We start from the raw sequence: 25882 nt of genomic DNA on the forward strand, positions 1-25882 counted from the left end.
CCGTTCAGATTTCTCTCTGTGTGTGTGTAGCTGGCTTCCCACCTCCCAGGACATGCTCTCTAAGGGCAGACAGCCTCTCATGAGACCATTGCTTGATCCACGTCAGGGTTCCAGGGCGGGAATCACTATGCTCCTTAGCACTCAACCTTCCACAGTCCGAGGTCCAAATGTGACCCGTGAGTCAGGGAGACAAAGGAAGGATGCCACCCACCTAGTGACTCTGGATCTGCAGTGCCTCAGTCGCCCTCACTCAGTCATGATGTTGGCAACTGGCTGGGGGATGGGGGAATGTTATATAAAGCCTTGATTCATTCTCCAGCCTGGGAGCCCCAGGGAGCATGACTTCCTGCTCCTGAGCAGGCAGAGGAGACAGGCAGCTGAGTGATCCTCCCAGCCCCCAGTCTGATTCACAGGGCCAGATCCTCCCTCTCTCACCCAAAACAAGATCTGTTTCACTGGGGCCAATGAGGTGACACCTGTGTCCATGACCAAAGGGCCAGGCCCAAAGGAGAAAGTAAGCAGAGGTCTAAATAAGAACCAAGGGCCTGATTCTAAATTCCTTGGGTAGGTGCAGGGAGCCTTTAAGCCACATTTGTGCTCCTTATACACTGGGGCTGTGCAAGAGCCTACCTGAGCCTGGGTGTAAGTTAGAGCAGCCTCAGGGGCTGCTCTAAACTTACCTCTGTTTCCCCTGACCTTCGTAAGGAGTGTCCTTCCTGGGTTAGGATAAGGCACCTTGGTGGTGTGTCTTTGTCTGTGGGGCTGTGTGTGTGGGGGGCAAGCTTTGCCCTGCTATGCTTGTTCAGTGGATAATCAGAGGGCTTCAGCCTCTCTGGGGCTGTAAAAAGGGCATCTTCCACCAGCTCTCTGACTGCTGTCGATAACACCCCCCCTCGCCTAGCTAGAGAGCTAGACTAGGGAAGGGTGGAGGAGGAATAAAGGTTTTATTGGCACATGTGTGGGACGGTCCCTTTCCTCACCAACCACGGTGGGGCTATGTGTGGGTGAAATGCTGGTAAATTTCACACCAGCCATTGCTGATATTTAAAAGCACAAAGAAGTGAAATATCAAAAATCCTCCACTGAACCCTGAGCTCTTGCTCTATCCTGCTGGCTGTCTCTGAGAGAGCCTCTCAGACACTGGGGAAACAAAGCTGATGAGATGAGTGGATTCACAGAAAGGTACAGAAGCTGCAAGGCAGAGCCCAGGCATCTTGCTGTTGGAGAGGAACTAAGTCGGTTACAAACAAAGTTGCAGCCAGAAGGCTGGGATGCAAATGGGTTTGGTTTTCTGGTCTCCAGAGATGCTTTATAGCAGCATGAGCGCCTGTCTTCTAGTTGCATGAACCATGAGCACTTGCCAGGTGTCTCTGAAATGCCACCTTCTGGGCCCCTCCTTTGGAGGCAGCTGAGTCTAGTGGTTAGAGCAGGGGACTGGGAGTTAGGAAAGTCATTGTTCCCCACTCTGCTGCTGACTTTGGGTGTGAGGTTGGCTGTGTCACCTCAGCTCCCTGTCTTGGTTTCCCCAGTCTGTGGAGCGGGGTTATATTTATCTACCTTCATGGAGCGCTTGGAGAACCTCAACTGAAAAGCACAGCAATGCTAGGGCCAAGGATTTTAGTGGCACTGCTTTATTGTTCACTCCAGGAATCAGTGAGGGGCGTGTGGGGGGGTGTCTGTGCGGGTTTTCTTGTGCTGGGATATGTCACAGGGCAGGAGTCTGCCATCCACAGCGTTGGGTGGGGTGTCCAAAAAATAAATGAGTAAACTTCAAAATCAGTTATTTATTGGGGCTGAAATTCACCTCTGTGCATAGAGCCAGCACCCCAGACTACAAACCCTTTGTGCCCAGCCGGGACACAGTGAAATGTTCAACACAGACTTTCTAAATGAGCTATGTTTTCAGCAAAGGGACCACTAGAGGGAACAATGAGCACACTAGAGAGCAAGGGGCTGCACTACACTAACCTAAACTTTCTAATCTGTACTCTTGTCAAGCACTAGATGGTTTTCTCCTAAACAGGCACCGTAAGGAGAAGATCGGTTCATGGCCTGACACACCTGCATTCCTTTCGCACAGTCCGGTCACTGCAGGTGCAAGGGCCTCCTCCCCTGTAGCTTCTGACATCTGGGATAGATTTTAGGGACCTCCACCTCTTTTACTCTCCCTCTGACCCTGAAGCTCAGGCGGCATGTGTTTCCTCTCTTTCGCAAGCTCTTGCTACCTCTTTCCCCTCTGCTGTCACTCATTAGCGCTCTGCCTGCATGATTTCGCTCTGGAAAGGAGCTGGGGAGACAGATCGCATGAAAGATGGACAACAAAATAAAGGTGAATGTAGATTTTGGCTTCATGGCTGGATGTTTTTCTAATGGCCCAAATGACCTATTTCTAGGCGACTACAGCTGAACGCCGGTGGCCTTGCCCGGGGTCAGAGGCGGCATGGTTTGGGCCAGGCCTGCGCCGGCAGTCACGGCGTCAGGTCGTGGGCGAGGGACCTTTCCATCCCGGCAAAAGCCCCCGTGTAGACGCCGCGTTGTGCGGTTCTGGGGGGCCCTGCCGGAGAGGCCTTGGCCCTGTTGGGCAGGGGCGCGGAGCCCCCCCGGGGGCCAGGGGAGAGAACGATCCAGAACGGATCCCGGTGATTACTAAGAGCTCAAGCCAGGCTAACCAACAGATGTTAATTGCGTGAACCCTTAACAGTGAATAACTAATCAGGGCTCACATAGGGGCTCATTTAAATAAATGTAAATAACCCGCCCGCAAAAACACCAGTGAAATGATCACATGCCCTCCCCCCACCACCTTGCGGATCAATATTCATGAACTTCATTTGAATGCCCCGCCTTCTTTTGGCTCCTTGTGCTCTGATTGGCTAGTTCCTTTGTCACTCCCTGGCCCGCCGCCCGGCCCCTCCTCTCTTGCTCCCCGTTACTTGGAGGCCCCGCTAAGAAGGTTGCAGCCTAACCCGGCGGCTGTGCCGGGCCCCGCCTTCCCCGTTGGGGTGCTGGGCGCTGATTGGTCCTCCCGTGCTGTCAGTCACGCCGCGGGGCCCCCACCCCGTCCCCGGCTGGGGCTCGGCAGCAGGTTGGGTTGCGCGGCGGAGGTTGGTGTCTGAGGCGGCCGCGGGCTCCCCTCCTCCGCCCCCTCGGTGCCCCGCGCAGGGTGAGGAGGGGCCGGGCCCCGGGGCGGGTGGGGTTCTCGCCCAGCCCGGGGAGGGAGCGACGGGAAACCCCGGCGCAGGCCGCGGCCTGGCGGAGCCCCCGCCCCAGGGACCCCCTCGGGGCCCGGCCGGGCCGGAAGAGGGGCGGGCGTAAGGGGAGGGGTACGGGGGTGGGGAGGTTGGGGGAGGAGGGTACGGGGTTGGGGGGAGTGGGGTGGTGGGGGGGAGGAGGGTACGGGGATGGGGGGGTTGGGGGGAGTGGGGTGGTGGGGGAGGGGAGGAAGGAGGTGGGGGGGAGGAGGGGATGGGGAGGTTGGGGGGAGTGGGGTGGTGGGGGTTGGGGAGGGGAGGAGGGTACGGGGATGGGGGGGTTGGGGGGAGTGGGGTGGTGGGGGAGGGGAGGAGGGAGGTTGGGGGGAGTGGGGTGGTGGGGGTTGGGGAGGGGAGGAGGGAGGTGGGGGGGAGGAGGGTACGGGGATGGGGGGGTTGGGGGGAGTGGGGTGGTGGGGGTTGGGGAGGAGGGAGGTGGGGGGGAGGAGGGTATGGGGATGGGGGGGTTGGGGGGAGTGGGGTGGTGGGGGTTGGGGAGGAGGGTACGGGGATGGGGGGGTTGGGGGGAGTGGGGTGGTGGGGGTTGGGGAGGAGGGAGGTGGGGGGAGGAGGGTACGGGGATGGGGAGGTTGGGGGGAGTGGGGTGGTGGGGGATGGGGAGGGGAGGAGGGAGGTGGGGGGGAGGAGGGTACGGGGATGGGGAGGTTGGGGGGAGTGGGGTGGTGGGGGATACGGGGGTGGGGAGTGGAGTGGGCAGACAGGGTTGGGATGGCAGTTGGGGGTTAAGGGGTAACGGGGCATGTGTGGACATTGTGGGGATAAGAGGGTAACAAGGGGTACTGGGGTAATAAGGGAGTGACCATGTAGGGGGATAAGGGGACATGTGGAAGTCCTGGTTTAATGAGTGGAGGAATAGGGGGGTACTGGGTAATAAGGGTATATGCATCAGGGGAGAATGGAGGAGTAGGGGGCATGTGAGGATACTGGGGGAATAAAGGGGAGCAGAGGGTTGGGGAGCGGAGGGTAATGAGGGGCATGTTGGAATCCTGGGGGGAATAAGGGGGTGTTGGCATGTGGATGGGTGAGTTTGGGGTAATAAAGGGGCATGTGAGGGTTCTGGGGTAATAAGACAATAGGTCTGTGGAGTGGGGGAATAAAGAGGAATGTCAGGGTAATTAATGGAGGAATGTGGGGAGTTGGATAGGACCATTTTTAGATAACTGGGGAGAAGGTACTTGAGGATATAACATGGGTATCGGGGACAGCTGGAGAGCATGGGGGTAATATGAGTTGTATGTGGGACTGGTAACATGCGAATATATATGTATATGGTTATAGTGTGTTGGGAGGTAGCAAATGTGGCGTATTGGGGAGCTGTTAAAGATGTGGGTGGGGTATATCACAGGCAAGTAGTTGATGGCTGGTTGAAGGTGGTACTGGTAGCTTTCCTGTTCTTTTTGGAGAGTATTTTGGAGGGGTGTGTGATGGATTGTAAATCACAGGCTAGTTTAGGGAGGAGTAATTGTGCTGATCAAGGTTTTTCATTTTTATGAGGTGGGGGCTAGACAGGTAATGTCGGTGTTGCAGGCAACAAGGGAGGGAAATTCTCTTTCTCCATCTCCTTGTTGAATTTCAGGCTGAGGTGGTATAGAATTTGGTATGGAAGCCAAATACTAGCAGGTGTTCTGGGGGAGCAGGGGGGATTAGGAAGGGAAGAGTTTGTGGGAGGGGGGTGTTATGGCTCATTCTGGAGGCAGTGGATTTCCTCTCAAAGTTGTTTCATTAGGCTGTTTGTTGGAGGGTCTAAATACTCATGTTTTTTGTACTAGGCCATTGCTAGCAGATGTGATTTTAAAATGGAAACAAAGAGGGAAATAACTAATTAGGTTATAGTCTAGTGTTAGATTTATTCTGTTCTTTGTATCTTTTTATATTAGTGATTGTTTTGAATTATTCAAATTCCCTGTCAGTACAGCTTTTTAAAAAAATAGGGTGGAATTGCACTTGATGGATGGTTCTTGGTGAAATTGACAACCTAGAACTATTTGTTTATAGGTGTAGGTATTTAAAAAATGTACTCTGACAAATACAACTCTGGTGACTTTACCAGTAGAGGAGCTGACTTCCTCATAGGCCACAGGAAGCAGTAATTTGATATTTAATCTGAGTCCATCCAACTCTATAAGAGAACTTCAAGTAACTGTTCTTGTGTTTTTCTTTTGAAGCATATTAGCTTTCAGGACATTCTTAGCCTTACAACAGTATGGCAGTGAACTAACACTCATTCTGCAGATTTAAAGCATATATCTTAACTTTATGCACTGTGCGTAGTTCCAAGTGGGTATTTTTTTTTAGGTACTGGGGCCTAAATCTGTTTGCTTTATGAAGGTGTGCTATCTGCTGCAGTTTAACTTCATGGTGTTACCTAGATTACTTCAACCGTATTTATGGCCAATATAAAATATATTACACAAAATAACACTAGTTAAATACTAAAGTATAGCTTTTTGTGTTTAAGTTTCTCTCATGCATTTTGTAGCTCTAAACCAAACAGGAATAACACTTTCTTTGTTTGTGGTTTTCCAAGTGTTGTAACATGTTACAACTTCCATAGGAAGCAGTTTTTAAATGTATCTCGTGTTCCATTTGTAATGTTCCTTATTTTCCCCCTTGATGTAGTGTTTATACTCCATATAACTTCAAAATATTTTAAAAGCATTAACTAGATGCTCACAACATAGAGGGAGTTTTACAGGTGAGGAAACTGAGGCACACACTGACTTGTTCTAGTCTAGGACAAGCAGAAAGGATGAGTTGTTAGGCGCTAGCTTGGGACTTGGGAGACCCAGGGTCAGTTCCTTACCCTACACAGACTTCCTCTGTGACCTTGGGCAAATAATTTAATCTCTCTGGGTCATAGTTGCTCATCTGTAAAATGGAAATAGGGCAATGTTACTATCTCACAGGGGTACTGAGGATAAATACAGTAAAGATTATGAGGTGCTTAGATACTGCTGTAATGGGGGGCTGGATAAGATCTAAAGATATGGGAAAATAGTGTCAGGACTGAGAATTTGGGGAGTTCTAGCTCCTGACTCCCAAACTCATGCTCTAGCTACTAGACACTGTTCTCCTCAAACTTGAGCAGACTCTCTGGCCTTCAGAAAGTATTAAATGCCATTTTCCCCCCGCTGGTTAAAGTAGCCCACTACTTTGTAAAATGAAAATCACATAACTGAATTTGTCACTTTTAGTAATAGGGGGAATCATGATTCCTCATACTGAAAGACATCTTATTAGCACAGTGGCTGGTCCTTTGAGCCTTGGTGCTGGCAAAATGCCTCGGCTTAACTGGTTGTCATTAGAATAGTTTATGCTTTGTGCAAGGCTTGAAATAGTCACTTGTCCACTTACCAGTAACTAGTGGGAAGTTTTCCCTAATGTGTTCAGGAGGGGGTGGAGAGAAGCAGAATTTAAGCTGCCATTTAAAAAAAAATACCTTCTTGTCCTTTCAGTTGTGAAGAAATGTGGGCCTGTGTAGTGCTGTCTTACTGAATTTGCAGACCCTGGTGCTGTGTAGAATTGACAACTGATCAATTTCACTGCTGCTATCAGAACCCTGGGGGTAGCAGTAAAGCTGAAAAACAATCATGACAGTTTCACTGTCTTGCTGCTTGGAAAAAGGCAGGCTCTGGGGGAGAATGGCCCAAAAATGGTGGTTGCAAGAATTGTAGAGAAACAGTCCACAACAGATGAGGTATTCTGGGGTTAGGGCAGCTGAGGGGTAGGACGAGAACTCCTCTTTCAGAGCCGTAGGGGGACTTAATTTTATCAGACCCCTGCTAAGAAGATAGTGATATGAGAAGTGAACCCCTTGCAGAGTTTCAAGCGGGGTTCTAGGATAAGAAGCTATAAACAGCAGCTTGCTCCAGTCCATGTTTTTTTGCCTGTCAATGCTAAAGGTTTGCACCAATCTAACTAGAGTGGTGGCTAGCTATGAATGCTTGAAATCCTTTGTCTGCACAAGGTCTCGGTTTCCCCATCTCTAAAACAGATAAAAGGGTTGAGGCTTGACTGGCTACTGTTTGAACAGGTACTTTGAAGTGTAAAGTGTTAAATTATCATTTGCCTTGTCTAATGTGTTTTGACATGCTTTTTTTAAAATTGGGTGGTACCCTGACCAGTTGGTTGTCAGAAAGTGTTGAATTTGAAAATTGCTAGTATGACTGTTTTGTAACCCTCCTGATAGGTTGAGAGACCTAACAGGTGGTAAATACTATGTTGCCAAGGTGATGTGATGTTCTCCTCCTCCTTTGTGGGTCTGACATTTTGCACATCAAACTAAGAGAAGATATTAAAGGGGGGAGGGAAATGAAGATTAAGAAAAATGTAAGTAATGTTCCTTCCCACACTGCTCTGTGGTCTCACCTGGTTAATAACCTAAGCCTGTTAGAGGACTACCAGCAAAGCTGAAGAGGGCATAATTTTTACCCACGTCTTCATGCTGGTATCCTCCGCTTGTTAAAAAAATTATCCAAACTTTTGCAGCATAGATAAGATTCAAAGGGCCAAGTTCTGCCCTTGGATTCATGCATGAAACTTTTGACTCCAGTGGGAGTTGCATGTGCATTGCATATGCATATCTAATGGTAGAACTTGTACCAAATTACTCTGGGCTAGCCTACAATATTGAAGTGAGTGCTTTAGGTTTTATTGCTATCACGTAAGCATTTCACCTTTCTATTTGCTCCATCCAGGTCAGCTAAATAGGTAGCTGTGGGAGAGGTGCTGTGGTACTGCAGCAGCTGTGCCTCTGTTTACCCAATGAAGTCTTCAGGACACTTTGTTCATGGATGTGGCTTTGATATGGGGACTTCAGTACCTCTGAAGTCTAAGACCAACAAACAAAAAGAATCTTTGGGCCTGGTGGCTTCAACTTTCAGCCCCCTTCCTCTCAGGTGGTCCTCAGCTGCAGTGGCTTGGCTTAATGACTACCAGCCAGCTCCTGGTAACAAATCAAACTGTCTGACCTACCCTTCCGCAGGAAGGCTCTGGCAGACTGTAGTCTTCAGTCACCTCCGGGGCCCCACCCAGGCTTCTTTCTGAACGTGGGGACTGCCAGTCTGCTTTCCTTCCCAGTCAGGGCCAAACTGAGCTGTGCTCCCTCCTTTTAACACCTTCTTCCATGCCTGAGGCCCAGCACAGATGTAGGGGGCTGGTGGGGGCTCCATGCAGCTTATTAACCTGTTCCTGACCAGTGTGGGGTTTGTATATCCCATCAAGTAGCTTGACAAAATATACAAGAATAGACTGATAAACTTGGATGTATATGTTGCATTTTCTTTAAATACACCAGTTATGCACCTTTATTTCATGCATGAGTTTTTGAGGTTTCTAGTATTTAAACTTCTTATATTATGGGAAAGATTATCATGGGAAAGGGGTGTCTTTGTTTAGCCTTATTTTTAGTATTACCTGTATTTTGTAGGGTTTCAGACTAACAGCCGTGTTAGTCTGTATTCGCAAAGAGAAAAGGAGTACTAGTGGCACCTTAGAGACTAACCAATTTATTTGCGCATGAGCTTTCGTGAGCCACAGCTCACTTCATCGGATCTGATGAAGTGAGCTATGGCTCACGAAAGCTTATGTGCAAATAAATTGGTTAGTCTCTAAGATGCCACAAGTACTTCTTTTCTTTCTGTATTTTGTAAATCTTCTATTTCTTTATCCTCCAAAAAGATTAGAATCAAAGTTATTTTAAGTCAAGAGAAGAGACTACAAATGGTCAGGAAAATCAAGAGAAAATCTGCTTAATTTTGAAAAAGTTCAATATTCACTACACTGATTTATTTTAGTAAATAGAAATCTTAGAATTGTCTCTTGGCTTTCTTCAATGCAAATGTCTTGCTTGTGCAGAGTGGAAGCAATATTTAAAGCATGTGTGTTTTTGTTTTTTAACATGGAAACCAGATTATTTTTTTCCTGAATTGGGCTACATGTATGCTACTGATCTTAAATAAGTGTTTGTGACCGAAATAGCTCCAATAACTCATTATCATCTTTGGTCTAAACTTGTTCTAAATACTTTCTATGAACAGATTTTTAAAACTACTGTTTACAAAAAAAGAGGAAATTCAGGCAAACTGTTAGTGTTGAGACACAAACCAGGAAACTTAGTTAAGGCTGTCTCATAACTTGCCCTTCCCCCATCCACTCGAACAGACACAAGTGTGTCTGCCTTATCCTGACCTGTCCTATTATATATTGTTTTGCAAAATGTTAAGTGTTCAGACATGTACTTGGAAATAATTACTTCTGTTTAAAATATTAAAAGGTGTAAAATCTGAGAACTCTTGAGTCACCCATGTACTGTTTTACTTTGTCATTCCTATAGTAGGAGGAAAAAGGTAGAAAATGGATTTGTGTGAGTGTGTATTCTCTGAAAATAACCCACCCCTTTTAGTGTGAATATGACAGTAACTGAACCAGAGGTCTTAGTGCAAGCAGGATTTCCTTCATTTTCAGTCCTGAAGCTAGTGTTATGAATACAGGGCCTATGACAGTTGCAGGATGTGTTGTTCATCATACTCGATACCTTGCCCAGTCGTGCTCTGGTCGCTGTAGAGAAATGACAGCCCTCTCCTTTCCATTAGACCTCTTGGAACAATCAGCATTAGAAATTGGCATTCTATTAAAGTTCTTCAAATGGCTTTTCAACTTATCCCATTCAGAGGGCGTAAGGTCTATTTTTAAACATATAGAAGAGTTGATGGTGGTTTTTGTTTTTTTTAAATTTTTTTTCCCAAAGCCCTGCAGGATTTTTGTCCATTTCTGCTGGCTTTGCTCTTACAATTTAGTCCTTGGGTGTTTTCTGTTCTTTCCTCCTACTCTCTTCCCCTCCCCCCCCATGTGTTTTAACCTTTTCCCAGCTAAGTGCTTATTTTCTGATACTTTTCCTCTAAAATCAGACAAATGTTTCTCTTCAGATGTCATTCAGAAGTTGGTTTTACAGAAAGTAGTATTTTGTTCCTCGTTTGGTGGGTGATATCGTGATCCCTGCAATGTCCTGGTGGTGAAATTTCTGTTTTGGCTGGCAACAGAATGATGTTTTTGCTCTGTAGGTCATGACTGTTAGTGAAAACTAACTAGGATTACTGAAAACGAGAGCTGTGATACTGGCTGAGGTACACCACTTGAATATTCCCAAACACAAATTCTGTTAACTTTAAGATTACTATGTAATTCTTTATTTAAAAACAGTTTTGAGGGCAAATAGTTACAGAATTTAAATATAGAACCTTTTAAAAAATCCTTAGTTAAGGTTAATGAATACAATCCCTTCTCTGATAGTATTACTTTCTAAATTTAATAATAACATTTTCCTTTGGTAGTATCAACCACTCAAACAGGCAGTATTGCTTGGATGTTTAAGAGCAAATGTGTGTTTATTCCATTGAAGAGGACGATCAGTGGAGGTAGGATCAAACTTTCAAGAGGATCAGTGCTCCTTTCTTCCAGCCTCATCACAATAGGAAGTTCATAGTGTATCTAGAACAAAATGTTGGCAAATCGTTTTTCCTATGACCTATGAATGTACGGAGCGCCTCTGTGGGGGCATTCTACAGAAAGTTTTGTGCTAGGCTAATACAATCAGACAGATTTAATTGCCAGCTAATCCAGATTAAACATTGTCATCATTCCAGTCATTGAATCATATATGGATTTATGCTGTTAATCTTGACCCATAGCTTCCTATTGTTATAAAATTTTAAATCTTGAAACAAAAGGCTTTTTTTTTTCAGTGGGTTTTATATTAAAAAAGAGAACCATTGTACAGTACCTATTAGATCTAGGAAATAAAAGTGGAACAAATCTTTTGGCACTGGGGATGTTTTTTACTTGAGGAGAAGTAAAGCCATGTTGCTTGGAAATGGGGAAACAAGTGTTCTATAATTATAATTTGTTTATTTAAATGAAGTGGCGAAAAGCAAGTAGGGATCAGAAGAACATGCTGAACCAAAGGAATAATGGTTGAGCAGTTTTGGAGAGGGCTAGCCTAACAGGAATAGGAAAGACAATGGAGTCAAGTTTGGAAGGAAAGCTGTAGAACACTGAGACCACAACTGAAAACAAGTCCAATAGTTTGGAAGCTCATTTAATTCACGTGGTTTTGGGAATCTATCAATTTGGTTTTGTTGAAGTTTCTTATAACTTGCTTAAATTGTTGCTAACAGACAATGGCAGAAGTAGCCTTGGAAATCGTGATGAAATTAACATAGACATCATGTACTGTAAACTATGCAGACAGAAGCTTCTCTTGTATTCTGTATAAGGCCAGGTTTATGCTACAAAGATTTGTAGGTATAGCTATTGGCCAGGGGTGTGAAAAAACCATACCCCCAGCTGACACAGGTTATTTCTGCAAACCCCCCAGTTGTAAAAGCAGCTATGTTGACAGGGTGCTTCTGTTGGCATAACTAATGTGTATGGGAAGGTGGTGTTACTATAGTGGCAGAAACTCCTTGTATCAGCATATGCTGTCTACACTACGAGCCTCTGCCGATAGCCATGCTGATTAGCTATACTGGCAAAGCCTGTCTAGTGTAGACTAGACCTAAATCTGTCTTTTGTAATGTAAAAGTTATTGAGGGTGAGTGGGAAGAATGAGTGTTGAACATCATGAAGTGTAGTGAGGGTAAGGAAAAGTTCTGTCACACTGCTGTGAACCGAGCGTGAAGATTCAGGGTCTGAACTATGGTTCATTTAGTATGGAACCTTAATTCTAAATTTCTGGATTTCAAATAGTTTTTAATTGCAGTAATCTAATGTGTTGTGTTGATATGCTTAAAACTCTGTTTTTTGTCAAGGATGTATGTGTAGTAACTCAAGTTTCAATGACTCCATTTCTTCACGGTTCTTTAAAATCTTGATACTGTCTCTCTCTTTATGATAAGAAAGCCACTGGCTCTAATATCAGATAGCTCAGATGTTTCTCAGTAGGTTTCAGAGTAGCAGCCATGTTAGTCTGTGTCCGCAAAAAGAAAAGGAGGACTTGTGGCACCTTAGAGACCAACAAATTTATTTGAGCATAAGCTTTCGTGAGCTAGCTGTAGCTCATGAAAGCTTATGCTCAAATAAATTTGTTAGTTTCTAAGGTGTCACAAGTACTCCTTTTCTTTCTGTTTCTCAATGGTTTCTGTCAAACATTAAGTTGGAGCCTGGACAGACCTGGTACCAAAAAACCCAAACAAACAAACAAAGCCCTAATTGGCATTTGGCTTCTGGCTTTTCCCACACTCTTCCAGTTTACAAATCTGTTGCACTGTGTTTTACACTTTGCAAGCAGTTTCTATAAACTGCTATTTTGCAAAGTCAGGTGCCTCTCTCTCCATTGCTTAATCTCCAAAACCTCAAAAAGAAAAGGAGGACTTGTGGCACCTTAGAGACTAACAAATTTATTTGAGCATAAAACCTGTTAGTCTGGAGCAGTCATTATGCTTTCAGAAGAAAACACTTCTTTTCAGCCCCATGCCATTAGTTTGGAGGGTCTACTCTAGAGTGTCTCATGTATTTCTAAGAACATGCGTTGTTGTATTCTTTGCAGTATACTGCCATTTAGTTTGGGAAGTCAGGCAGCTGGCAGGCTCCAAGAATGCACTTTAGGGCACTAACTGTGCTGAAACCAGCGCTCTCCACTTAATCTCAATTTATCATAACCAAAATCCACCACATAACTGGATTTTTAACTAAGTCTTGGAGGGTAGGGCTTGGATCTAACCTTACATGAGAATAAACTAATGGCTCTCTGCAGCAAGGGCATGTATTAAAAGCGGCTGATGTGTTTTTAAAGAAGTGCATTGTTGCACAGGCTGAAGTACAAAAGGTCCTGTAATTCCTATATTTTTGTGGGGAAGGCAATTCTGTTGGTGGCTGCTGGTGAAATAGTAACTAGATTTATTTATTTATTTTTAATTCATGGCAAAGACATGCAGGGTGGGTGAGAGGAACCCTTTCTGGTAGATGCTTTAATTTTCATAAAAAGAAAAGGAGGACTTGTGGCACCTTAGAGACTAACACATTTATTTGAGCATAAGCTTTCGTGAGCTAGCTGTAGCTCACAAAAGCAAAACACTGCTGCTACTCTGAAACCTTTAATTTTCATGTAGATATTAGGTAAGGGTGTGAGAGCACAAATATTTGCTTTGAGTTAAGGAACAAAAGGGAGCATTAAAGCTTTACTTTAGTCAAAGGGAACAGAAAACACCAGTCCAGCCAGAAGGACTGCAGTAAATACCCAAGGGTTTCCTTTCCTTCATGAGCACAGTAGGTTGTCATTGATAGACTATACTCCCCCCTGTCTTTTGGAAGGAGGCATTCTAGGGTTGATGAACACAGCCTTTTGTCTGTGTTGCAAACCCTTTCTAAGCAGGGAAGGGGTTAGTCACATGTATCATTGCTCTAATGGAAAGCTGTTCCCTTGTCACATATAGGTAAGTACATCATGTAGATGCTTAATTTTATGATTTAGGGTTTTTTTGGGAGGTGGGGGTGTGATTGGGGAGAGGACCTGGGTAATCATTTTAAAGTTTGGTGGTGGTTTTTTTAAATCATTCTTTTACCTTTATGTGCTGGATGATAAATTTTGCTGATTGCTTCTCTTCCTCTTGTGATGAAACAGGTTTTAATTCTGTGTTTACTATGTTTGGACAAAATTAGGATTCCAGATCTAATTGCAACATGGTGTTTACCTTCTCCTGACACCCTTGAGGTAAAACAGTCTTTTTTGTGTATTCTGGTTTATTTTGCCTTTCACCCCAGAGCTTTCTAAAACTGGCAAGTTTGTATTTTCTTTTTTGTACTGTAACAATCTGAAATTACAGATGTTTAGGTACTAAGCAGTTTATATGCTGAGTTTTTTCTTGACATTGTCATTAGGTGGTTCTGATTTCTTTTGGCCCTCTTTAGGAGTTGGGCTGCTCTGACTGAATTTTCACTTTGTTAGTTCAGATTCAAGACCATGTATTTTGGCTTTTCAGCTGTTTTAAATCTAGTAGGCAGGGCTAGATACTGAGAAAAAGGGCATTCTGGGGTTTCAGTAGACAAAGTGAAGATCAAACCAAATTCTGTTTTCTCAGATACCCCACATTCAAATTTCCATGGAAGATGATCCGACTAGACTGAGGTCAGTCTGTAGGGCTATTATGTCCGTCACAAAGAATAGTGTCCCTCAGATTGTACTTCGTGTATCCTGCTCGTTTGTATGAAGACCTATGTTTGCTGCTGCTCCAGTGCCATGTATGTTTGCAAGTAAGCTGTAGAAAGAACGTCCAGAGTAGGAATTGCAACAGAATTTTTTTTTAAAGTTTTCATTTCAACTCCTCTGCAGCCTGTGCAATTGTGTGCCTCGTTTACTGAGGGTACGTAAATTCTGCATTCTGAATGAAGGGACTCACTTGCAGATGTTCTTCTGGGAAAGGTAACTCTTCTGCAGACATGTAGATGTGAGATCCTGATTTTGATAATGCTTTTGGCGCAGTGCCACATGGCATTCTCATAAGCAAACCAGAGAAATGTGGTCTAGATGAAATTACTACAGGGTGGGTGCACAACTGGTGAAAGACCATACTCCGAGTAGTTATCGAAGGTTTGTTGTCAAACACGGGAAATAACTAGTTAGGTCCCATAGGGCTCTGTACTGGGTCTAGTACTAGTCAATATTTTCATTAAGATCCTGGATAATGGAGTGGAGAATTTGATTATAAAATTTGTAGATGACACTAAGCTGAGAGGGGTTGCTTGCACTTGACGGACAGGATTGGAATTCAAAACGATCTTGACAAATTAGAGAATTGTTGCAATTCAGCAAGATGAAATTCAGTAAAGACAAGTGCAAAGTACTTCACTTCACTTAGGAAGAAAAATCAAATGCACAACTACAAAATGGGAAATAACTGGCTAGGCATAGTACTGCTGAAAAGGATCTCAGGGTTATAGTGGATCAGAAATTGAGTGAGTCAGCAATGTGATACAGTAGCAAAAAAGGTGAGTGTCATTCTGGAGTGTATTAATAAGAGTTTTTCTTGTAAGACATGAGAGGTAATTGTCCAGCTCTCATCGTCTTGATGGTGCCTCAGTTGGAATACTATGTCCAGTTCTTGGTATCACACTTTAGGAAAGATGTGGACAAATTGGAGAGAGTCCAAAGGAAAGCAACAAAAATGATAAAAGGTTTTAGCAAATCTGAACTTTGAGAAAATTTTTTAAAAAACAAAAAAAAAAACCTGGGCACATTTAGTCTTGAGAAGAGGAGACTGAGGTGGGACCTGATCAATCTTCAGATATGTTAAGGGCTGTTAGAGGACAGAGATCAATTGTTCTCCATGCCCACTGAAGGTAGGACTAGAAGTAATTGTGCTAATCTGATTTAGGTTAGATATTCGGAAAAACTTTCTAACTATAAGGGTAGTTGAGCTCTGGAATCCGCTTGCAAGGGAGGTTGTGGAATCGCTGTCATTGGAGGTTTTTAAGAACAGGGTAGGCAAACCTCTGTTGGGGTGGTCTAGGTATATTTGGTGCTGCCTTAGCGCGAGAGGCTGGACTAGATGACCTCTTGAGATCCCTTGTAGTCCTACATTCCTATGATTCTGTGCTTTCCAGTGGAAATACGCCACAGGGGTCCCATGCAGTTTTTTCAATAAATGTATGGCATTTGCCTAAATATACACCTATAATCAGGAATTTTGTAAAACCTGATTAAGGATTAGATTCTGTTTCTTAAACATGGGAATTATTTACAGGGGTCCTAGAAGCTGACAAACTTCTGTAAAAGGCAGCAGCAAGATTGAGTAACATGCAGGGTTTTGAGCATAGACTGCTGCGGTGAGTCCTAAAAAGGACACTACATTGGCTAGTACAGATAGAATAGGATCTAAGTGACAGCAGTGGCTCCATGCTTGCAACATACCAATGCAGATGAAACAAATGTTTGCCAAATGTTGTTCATATGGCAGACCTGCTCTGGAAAAGTGGCCTATGGGTTTAGAGTAGTAATTATTTTCTAACAGCCCTGTGGAGCAAAAGCTATTCAGAGAGTTTATGGAGGACAAGGAAAAGCTTGCTCCAGAATATTAGTATAAAAATGTTTGCATGTGAGCTGCAGTGGGTGACTGATTAGAATATAATTTGGCTCTGCAGAATTCTTTACACACACAGTGGAGGCTGCAGTCTTCCTGAATCTGAACCTGTATGCTGAAGAACCTATCTTTCTGGCTAAAAGTGTGGTGGAACTTGGGTCACGAGCAACTGCAGGGTGCAGTCTGCAAACCCTTGGTGCCACTAGGAACTGCCCATGTACAGAAGCAGCAAATTGCTTTGGAAAACTTCAGCCCTTGTTGTGGTGTCGTGGGTGATTTGGTAGAGCCCTTCTTCAAGAAGGGCGCTTTCTATAAATATATCAGAGGGGTAAATACCAGGGAGGGAGAGGAATTATTTAAGCTCAGTACCAATGTGGACACAAGAACAAATGGATATAAACTGGCCATCAGGAAGTTTAGACTTGTAATTAGATGAAGGTTTGTAACCCTTGGAGTGAAGTTCTGGAACAGTCTTCCAAGGGGAGTAGTAGGGGCAAAAGACACATCTGGCTTCAAGACTAAGCTTGATAAGTTTATGGAGGGGAGGGTATGATGGGATAGCCTAATTTTGGCAATTAATTGATCTTTTACCATTAGCGGTAAATATGCCCAATGGCCTGTGATGGGATGGGATCTGAGTTACTACAGAGAATTCTTTCGTGGATGTCTGGCTGGTGAGTCTTGACCACATGCTCAGGGTTTAGCTGATTGCCATATTTGGGGTCGGGAAGGAATTTTCCTCCAGGGCAGATTGGCAGAGGCCCTGGCGGGTTTTCACCTTGCTGGAGGATTCTCTGCACCTTGAAGTCTTCAAACCATGATTTGAGGGCTTCAGTAGCTCAGACATAGGCTAGGGGTTTATTACAGGAGTGGATAGTTGAGATTCTGTGGACTTCGTTGTGCAGGAGGTCAGACTAGACGATCATAATGGTCCCTTCTGACCTTAAAGTCTGTGCGTCTAAGAGCTCATTGCTACAGGATTTACAGGTTCTTCTCATTATGGACCCTAAACAAATCTATGGTTGGGAAGAGAAGAGGACCCTTATTTAATTGTGGTGTCTGTACTTGCCAAGAATGAATGTAAATAAGCAACTGTCTTCTGTGCTCTACCAAAAAGATCTGCACTTTGGACTAGGTGCTAATTAGGTATCTGACATCCATTGTCATATCACCACATGCTCTGCCTTTCTTTATAGGGATGGATCTAGGGCAAAAATTTCAAAAAGCTCCTAAGTCACTTGACAGGTTTCAGAGTAACAGCCGTGTTAGTCTGTATTCGCAAAAAGAAAAGGAGGACTTGTGGCACCTTAGAGACTAACCCATTTATTTGAGCATGAGCTTTCGCGAGCTACAGCTCACTTCATCTTGAGCTGTAGCTCACGAAAGCTCATGCTCAAATAAATTGGTTAGTCTCTAAGGTGCCACAAGTCCTCCTTTTCTTTTTAAGTCACTTGAGTGCTTTTGAAAACGTTACCCCTAGACTAACACAAGTGGTTCAGATTTCTAATGACCTTGGAGTTACATTAGAACCCTTGGAGTTACGAACACCAGAGTTACCAACTGACCAGTGAACCCCACACCTCATTTGAAATTGGAAGTACACAATTACGCAGCAGCAGAGACGAAAAAAGCAAATACAATATAGGACTGTGTTAAATGTAAACTACTAAAAAAATTAAGGGAAAGCAGAATTTTTCTTCTGCATAGTAAAGTTTCAAAGCTGTATTAAGTCGGTGTTCAGTTGTAAACTTTTGAAAGAACCACCATAATGTTTTGTTCAGAGTTACAAACATGTTAGAGTTACGAGCAACTTCTGCTCCCAAGGTGCTCATAACTCTGAGGTTCTACTGTACAAGTTCTGGATTTAATCAGAAAATTTTGTTTGAGAACATTTGATCTCCTCCCCTGTCGTCCCTGCACATCTCTCTGTTGAATCATATTGGTGCTTCCATAGTTCATTTGGTTAAACATCCTATGCTTATGAATATTTTTGGGGATAGGTCAAGTAGACTGATTAGACCTATGCCTTTTTGAAGCACATGATGGCCAATAGTATCTTCTTACATTTCAGTATGTGAAATAAACAAACAGTTTCATATGCCTCTCCCATTCTTTTTGTTTTGGAACTGGCACCCATTTCAGTATTAAACACTTAAGGGTTTATTTTAAAATAGGGTGGATAGCCACAAATTTTCTATTATTTTTTCCTCTGAACTAGGAAGGGAGGGCTTGGTGTTGCCTTGGGTAAGTTCATCAGTCTTTAACTGCTGGGGAAATGGGTTTGTGTTTTGGTAGTTTGTCCTAGTGCACATCTGAATATAATGCACAACTTCAGTACAACTTTGTCAGGTTCTGTTGGAGAGGCCCAGGACTTGGAATAGCAACAATTGTTATCGGCCAGGAGGGTGCTACATTGTGGGAATAGTTTACACAGTACCAGGGCCATGGTACCTGTAACTTAACTTTTTTCTAGAATCTCACTGATCTAGGAAAATAGGTGTATCACCTAATATCCTAAGAGATTAGTTGCTCTTAGGTTGCTTATTGCTGCTATAAGATGCTAAGTTACTCCACTCTCTAGTCTCTCATAAAAAGTTGCTGAGATTTAGCTTTAGTTTGAGGGTAACACCTGGGAGAGATTGTTTGGATAATACTGTATATGCTGTTACTTTGCAGGTGAAATATGATCTCTTTGCAGCTCAAGCCATTCCTTGCAGTTACCATGTTTAATACTATTAAAGAAAGTGCTTATTACCACACTTTCTAATGTTTTCAGATGGAAATTATGCTAGCATTAGAAAAATTAAAATCTCTCCACAATGACCAGGAAGACACAATCTGAAGAAAATTTGTTGGAGGACAGGAAATTTTGTTAAGCTTACCAAAAAGCCAACCGCTATAGGAAATTCAAAGTTGAAGTTGACACTGGCATGATATGAGGGTGCGGTTTCAGCTGAATCAGTAAGGCTGTGACTGACAAAAGTATTACAGTTCTGTGCCTTTCTAAATTTAACCATGTAGATTCTGATTACCACCGTTTCTGAAGAACTTTTGGCTCAAAGTATCCATACGAAGTTTTAGTTATATACACTAACTGCAGAAACAAGAGCTACAAAATGTATCCGAGAAGGCAGAGAATCTCTAGTGGAATTCTGGCTTTTCATGTGAACTTCCTGTTTTAGGTAACGTTATGTATTTAAGTGTTTGTTGTTGCACTACAGGGTCATTTTAGCTATTGTCCTCTATGTAAATAAGGCCTCAGTGCCGCAAGCTTTATGCGGGCTCAGACTTGTGGGATTGATGTCAGTGGGTTGGATTAACTCTCAGGAGCAGGGTGTAAATCAGGGGTGGGCAAACTATAGCCCACCAGCCGTTTTAATCTGGCCCTCGAGCTCCTGCTAGGGAGTGGAGTCTGAGGCTGGCCCTGCTCTGGCACTCCAGTCGGGGAACAGGATTGGGGGCCACTCCATGTGGCTCCTGGAAGCAGCAGCATGGCCTTCCTGTTATACCAATAAAATAAAAACCAGCAGGATCTTATTAAAGGGGAAAAGGCAAAATGCCACATTTATTGTGAATACAGAAAGAATCATAGTAAGCAGTTATCAGAGTAGCAGCCATGTTAGTCTGTATTCGCAAAAAGAAAAGGAGTACTTGTGGCACGTTAGAGACTAACAAATTTATTTGAGCATAAGCTTTCGTGAGCTACAGCTCACTTCATCGGATACATGCTGTGGAAAGTATCGAAGATCTTTTTATACACACAAAGCATGAAAAAATGGGTACTTACCACTACAAAAGGTTTTCTCCCCCCCCCCCACTCTCCTGCTGGTAGCTTATCTAAAGTGATCACTCTCCTTACAATGTGTATGATGATCAAGGTGGGCCTAACACAATTAGCAGCTTGCAAGTTTCACAGACAGAGGGAGAGAAACAGTACCAAAAACCAAGAGACCTCTTAATTAGTAATACCCTGGAATTTAAACTATGGGGAATCAAACTCATTTGTGATTTTAATACAGAACTTCTTTAATATGATCCAACACTTCTCTGGCTCCTACACATAGGGGAAGCCAAGGGGCTCCGCTTTCCATGTTGCCCCTGCCCCAAGCGCCACCCCTTCAGCTCCCATTGGCCAGGAATCACAGCCAATGGGAGCTGCAGGGGCAGCATCTGTGGACGGGGCAGTGTGCAGAGCTGCCTGGCCATGCCTCCGTGTAGGAGCTGGAGAATAGACATGCTGTTGCTTCCGGGACCCGCTTGAGGTAAGCGCCGCCCAGAGCCTGCATCCCTGAGTCTCCCCCTCGCCAGTCTGTGCATATCTTCAGTATATCCCTCCCTCTGTTTGGGATATTCAGGAGGCATGTACATGCAAATAATGTTTCATGAGAATTTACCTGTTCTCACTATTATCAAGCATTCAGAAATTGGGAGATTGACTTAAATCATGAGATTTTAATCTCCTAATTCCATGAGCTGGGCCTTTAAGAAAAAGCAGAGTATTTTGAGGGGCTGGCAACACTGTGATGCTTATTCCTCCTCTATAATGTCAGGGTACTGTCCCTTACATTCTGCTGTAGGTGATTGTTGTGGAAATGACTGACAAGGAGGAAAACCTAGGAGCAGGTGACCTTGTTACAAAACAAAACATTGTGTCTTAAATGTCCCTAATGTCTGCAAATCTTGTGATTTGTAACAGAAGAAATATGTACTATAAAGAATATGTAGCATTACCAGATTTGTTTCTAACTACTCTTTTCAAGATTTTCTGTGAGCTGTCGGTGTATTTTCTTACCAGATAACTTTGCCAGAAAAATCCTATTTATTTATAAATAGAAGAAAACTACTTGTGAATTTATAGCCCGTCTCTTGTCCTTGCTACCAGTATCCAAAAAATAAGCTTCATGTTCATAGAAAGATGTTTATTTGCAAAATTAGATTTACAAAGATCCATTGCTAAGCTGCTTTATAAATATTAGTTTACTTTGTCTGTAATCTGACATTGTAAACAGATCAAAATTAAGGAAGGAAATGCTTTCAAATGCTAGAGAAATCCCAGGTTGTTTTTTTTCCACAGTGGCAGCTGTTGCTCCTATTTTTTATGGGGATTGTGAAGTTAATTCCAGTTTTATTTGCCAGTATATGTGATTACTGTAATGTTATCCTAGTGAGATGGACAGAGTTGAAGAAGAAATAGCTTGCCCATAATCATCTGGTTTCTTGGGGTATTGCAGACTAACCATTATCTGTTCAGAATCTAGACTGACTGTAGCACACAGTTTTGGTTCTTGGCATCAGGCTGAAGGCTAACATAGATCATGGGCCCCTTCTGAAAGGGGAAAACCTGTAGCCAGGTGACATCTGGTTATTGTCCTGCAATGTTCCCCAAACTACTGCAATGTGAGTGGTCATTCTAGAAAAGGTGTCCAATGAAAGTGTTGCTATCAGTAGGTAGTTTGGCATGGGGAGCAATGATTTCAGAAATAATCCCAGTACCTCTGCAGGTCAACTGGAGCTCCTAGCAAAGGCAAGTGAAAACACAAGAGAAATACTAAACAAACAGCTGAACTCCAGTTTATGTAGGGAGTGGGGAAATGCCTGTGTGGTGGGGGGGGGGGTTAAGTATTTTGGGCAAATGCTGCAGAAGAGACACCAGTAAAGTTTCTAACAGGCTAGCTTTTATTAGAAGATGGCTTTGGAAAGCAGAGTTCTTTTAATTCTCTGGGTGAAGTATATGGCTTTCTTCTCAAGACCGTCACTAAGATTACAGGAAAAAATCTTCTTTGTTAAATATTTAACAGTTCTAGGGATTTCTGTTGTTAAATGGTGGTGTTATAACTTGCATTGCCACCAGATCCTATTGCTAGAGCTCTTGTCAACATACTGATTTGTTCACCCCAGCCACCTCAGTAGTTTTTTTTAATACCGTCAGTGGTTCTGATAAAGAAATAGACTCTTAATGCTTCTGTTTCATTGTACTGCAAGGGTCCTCATTTCACACCTGTGGATGGAGTAAAAAGATGCTAAAACCTGTCTGTTGCTTGTTGTACTTTATAGTTCAAGTTGTTCAAGAATTTCTATAGCAGGGGTTCTCAAACTGGGGGTCGTGAGGTTATTACCTGGGTGGTTGTGAGCTGTCAGCCTCCACCCGAAACCGTGCTTCCCCTCCAGCATTTATAATAGTGCTAAATATTTTTAAAAAGTGTTTTTAATTTATAAGGGGGGGTTGCCATCCAAGGTTTGATGTGTGAAAGGGGTCATCACTACAGATGTTGTTTGAGAACCACTTTGCTATAGGATTCTGTCACAAAGGCAACTAATTTCAAGAGCTGCCTTAAGCTCTGATTCTCTTCCAAGTTCTTCCTGGGCCCTCACTTATAGATGCATTTCTACTACACCATTCACTGATCATAATGATCAATATAATATCTGTTTATGATCACTAAAACTTGGTTGGATCGTCAGGCAGCTGAGACTTCCAAAACCCAGAACCGTGGGGAGAACAGTGATTACTTAATGTGTAAAGAGCTTGAGAGCCTTGGATGAAAAATACTGTCGAAGGGCAGGGTATAACTATTTTATAAATAGGCTTTTTGCATGTTCAGAAAGGGTCATTAGCCAGTTTATTTCTACAAGGCTCTCACACACAATGCAGGTTTATTTTTATCCAGGTATTTTCACTACATATACAAGACTTAGATTATGTGATCACTTTAAATGCAGTTCATATATATCTGCTTTAACAATGCATTATATGGTAATATCCTCTAATGCTGTGTGATTTATCCTTTAATATTACAAGGAGTGAAATACTGGAATAACCTGGGATGCCTAAGTCAGTGCTCTGTAGTTGTCAGTGACATTTCATTGCACAGGACTGTAAATCGAATGGAAATGGATAGTGCTGTGGTATGCCTTACTGCATTATATAGGCTTTTGTTATTGCATTAAAGAAAATAAAGCAGGTTCTTTATGGCCAAGGAAAGATGCTCAGTACTCTAGAGGCATCTCCTGGCAAATAATAATATGTTTACAGATGAATGAAGGGCCTTGGCCAGTGAGTTTCTTAGTTTATTGTTTAATGGCCAGAATGAGGCTAGTTGTACAGTGTTTCATTTTCTGGAAGTGAACCTGAGTTGGGTTATTATCATGTTACTTTTCTGTGTTTTATTAAAGAGATTTTACACTTCTGTTGGGTTAATGCTCCTTTAATTCATTTCGTGGCTGCTTTTAGTGATCATTAAGTCAGTTTTTGCTCCCGTTTGGAAGTAAAGTCATAAAGGGAGTCAAGTGGAAAAACCAAAGGAGGATGATACATGTGGTGCTCCGGACGCAACTTCCGTTCCTCTGCCTATTACATGAAACTTTATGGATTTTCCATATATTCTTGGAGGCATAGAGCAGCAGTTTACTGTGAGCAAAATTACATTGTTAGCTTGTTAGCTCTGTTCCAGTTCATGCTTTGTTGTTTTTGCAATCTCCAACAGCAATTTGCCTCCCCTCCGATTACCTATAGCAGTATCCTTTTGAAGATCCCAAAGTAGAGAGTTCAACATAAGTACCCATTCTTTCCTTCCAGATATTTGGGAGTCAACTTGAAGCTCCTGCTTACCTCAGGATTCCATATGATCTTTGGTGGATTTTACTTTTGATTTATCTCTAGACCATAATTTTAAGAGATTAGGATACAGATGAAAGGATACAAAAACCCTATTTTTCGATTTTAGTACAGTGGTTTGTTGACTCCTTTTCCTCCAAAGCTTCTCTGGAATTACTTTCCCTTGGACCTCAGATAACTGTTAATGACATGTGACCATGTTTACCTTAGCACCCTGAGGAAAGCAGTATTCTTGTAATGTCCTCTCTCCATTTTAAACCATGGCAGTGATCTCTGTCCAGACCTGTGACTGTTTCCAACTCTTGAAATTGTTTCCGGAGAACCTTCCTCCCTTGCAGTAGAAACATGGAAGATTCATAACAGGAATAAGTAAACTTCCTTAGCTTCCTGGTGATTATCACTAATGACTCCTCTGACTTTCTAAAACTTGAAATGCATCACTGTTTTACTATGTCCAGCCACCTCACTGGCTGCACATTGAGAGGTGATTTTTTTGTTTTTTTAAACTGTTAATGATTAAAGTCGTAAACAAGGCGTCTGTCTAGGAGGCAGGAGCTGTAGTACTTGCTATCGCATGAGCTCACAGCATCTGTATTTTCTGAACTGTTGCCATGAAGACTGAGAGCCTAACCATAAAGAATGGTATTGTTACATTGTGGCCTAGCAGGCCATTGATAATGTGGGTTGTTTTTTTTTTTTTTTTTTTTTTGAGCCAGGACAACAGAAAGCAAAACTTGAAGAGACTTGAGAAACTCAGAGTTTTGTCCTCTGCTCTCCCCCTTCCCCCCAATAAAATGAGTTTGGCACTCCACTGTACTCTCCTTTGGCTACAGTTAACATGTGTTTTAACTAGTAGATATCTCTCTCCTTTGTATGTCTGATATTCCTCCTCTTCTCTCCTTCCAGCCACCAAAACCTCCCCACAACTATAGGAGTTTTAGAGGGGGCTCAAAGTCACCAGCATTTTTTGTCACCATGTTCTCTAGACCTGCTCAGAGTAAGCATAGTCTAGATGTCTAAAGTGGTAAAAATGCAATTGCCCTGTTAACATGAGCATTCCCACCTATGTCACCCCTGGTGGAGCAGCATCAAGACCAGTGTAAAAGGAGACTTGCTGACACAGCCTTGGTGGAGCAGACAACTACACTTTAATTCATTTGTTCACACATGTAATAGGGTGCCCCTCTTCAGCAGAGGGTGTCGGTTTAGTTGACAAACATTGAACTGCATTACCCCAGGGAGGAGGACATATTAGCACCTATTTTACAGAGGAGATGAATTGAGGTCACAGGTCACACAAATCAGCAGCACAACTGGGAACAGAGCCTGGGAGTCAGAATGGCTGACCCTGTTTTATTACAGCAGATTCCCTCCCCTCCCTTTAAATTATCACACACAGCTTCCTGGCTTCTTGACTCAGGCCCTGTTGTGCTTAGATGTGTCAGCCATGAGACCTGGCCAATCAGGCTGCAATACTGAGACATGGGTGAGGAGGGCTGAGTTGAGAATACGTTCAGCAAATGCCCTCCATGATGCAACAAAGAAGCAGATCGGCAGAGCCCCCTCCAACCAAGACACCGCCAGCTTCATGAGTGGTTCCCTGGATGGCGAATTCGGGTGGGATGGGCGCGACATCCCTTCACTGTGGTCTCATGCTCACAATGCCATGCGTCGCCTGGGGAAGCGCATCGGCTGCTGCTGGGAGTGGCGCAAGGAGCGGCAGGAGCTGGGAGTCCTGGTGCCACAGATCAGGTCTGATGACAACACCATCGTCACCCCAAGCGCCAGGGGCATGCTGGAGAGGACCCTGAAGGCAGCCATCCACTCGCTGTACATGGAAATCCTGAAGCGTAAACCGGACGAGGCTAAAGCCTTCGAACTGACCAGCAAGTGGGATGCCAGCAACCACTTCTTCGCCGGGG

General features: G+C 43.6%; 1 protein-coding gene across 15 annotated transcripts in view; it reads left to right on the plus strand.

The window, feature by feature from the left end:
* Positions 1-2954: 2954 nt before the first annotated feature.
* GNG7 (G protein subunit gamma 7) overlaps positions 2955-25882 on the plus strand; it is a 128560-nt gene continuing 105632 nt past the window's right edge. For 3 of the 15 annotated variants that reach the window (XM_084614577.1, XM_084614576.1, XM_084614579.1), the window contains exon 1: positions 2957-3163. The gene's annotated coding sequence lies outside the window, so the exon portion shown is untranslated. Of the gene's footprint in view, positions 3164-13928; positions 13981-25882 lie in introns of all 15 variants that reach the window. The other 12 variants (XR_014709633.1, XR_014709634.1, XM_084614585.1 and 9 more) reach the window with 9 other exon arrangements.

The sequence above is a fragment of the Lepidochelys olivacea genome (assembly GCF_965140295.1).
Source record: "Lepidochelys olivacea isolate rLepOli2 genome assembly, chromosome: 25".
In the NCBI taxonomy this organism is placed as follows: domain Eukaryota; kingdom Metazoa; phylum Chordata; order Testudines; family Cheloniidae; genus Lepidochelys; species Lepidochelys olivacea.